Consider the following 1,079-nt stretch of genomic DNA (forward strand, 5'->3'; position numbering starts at 1 on the left):
GGAGGGGGGTGTTTTTGTTTTGATCCACCCGCTGGACGAGGGAAGAGGAGGGGGGCCAGGAATTCCCGTGAGGCGGGAATTCCTTCGGCTAAATTCGGCAAACCGACAACAATCAAGATCGGCAATCTTCGGATTTGCCGAATTGAAACTCTTTCCGGTAATCGACCGTGTAACACGTCATGTAACAGTGCGGACGATTTCAGTGGATATTGTTTCTTTTCTGTGGACGACTCGGCTAGTATTGTGGACTTCTGGTGAACGACGCGGCTTGGGACTTGGACTCGATTTGGTTTTGTGGAAAAGGGAAAAGGGAGACGAAAGGAGGAGTGAGGACGGAAGAGCGAAAGGGTCGCCAGCCGAAGCGGAGGACCTCAGATTGCGAGTACCCTCCTAGTATAAAACGATACATGTTGCCCGAATTCGCCAACGAGACGGCGGTCCTGACATGGGCGGTTGGCCTAGCGGAGGAAGACTTGCAGGCCCTATTGGAGGGCCTAGGGTTGAATCCGGAAGGGACCGAAGGGGTGCAGCGCCTACGACTAGTGAGGCATGCCCTGCGTCAGCGATTCGGGAATCATGAAGAGTGGGGGGAGGAAGACCTGCCGCCCGGTGATGGCGGGAGGGCAGGCCAGCAAGAGGGGAACGAGCACGCCGAAGAAGCGGCCGCCGAGACGACGGCGGGGTCGCGGGCGGAGGGGGGCCCTGCCAGAGCGATGGTGGGAGAACCCCTCGACGATCAGCTATGGGAGCTGGCGGAAACGCTCCGGCGGACGCGCTTGGAGCCCGGGAGGGCAGCTCCGCGCAGGACCGGGAGACATGCCGCACGAGAGGGGGGACGGTTCCCCTCATTCGGGCGCGAAGCAGGAGAGGAGAGGGGCCTAGTAGAAGAGACTCTCCTGACCGCCAGCGAGCCAGCGATCACACGGTGGAATAGCGGAAGGGTGGAGGCTCATCTATGGAGGGCGCCGTATTCAGATCGGCCTCTCCGGGGGCCTTCAAGCAGCATGCTTCCGTCGCCACCGGATTCCCCTCAGGATGAGGCACCGGAGAGCGACGAGGGGGAGGGAAGAGAAGAAGGA

This window comes from Cephus cinctus, unplaced genomic scaffold (assembly GCF_000341935.2).
Source record: "Cephus cinctus unplaced genomic scaffold, Ccin1 Ccin1_scaffold0053, whole genome shotgun sequence".
In the NCBI taxonomy this organism is placed as follows: Eukaryota; Metazoa; Arthropoda; class Insecta; order Hymenoptera; family Cephidae; genus Cephus; species Cephus cinctus.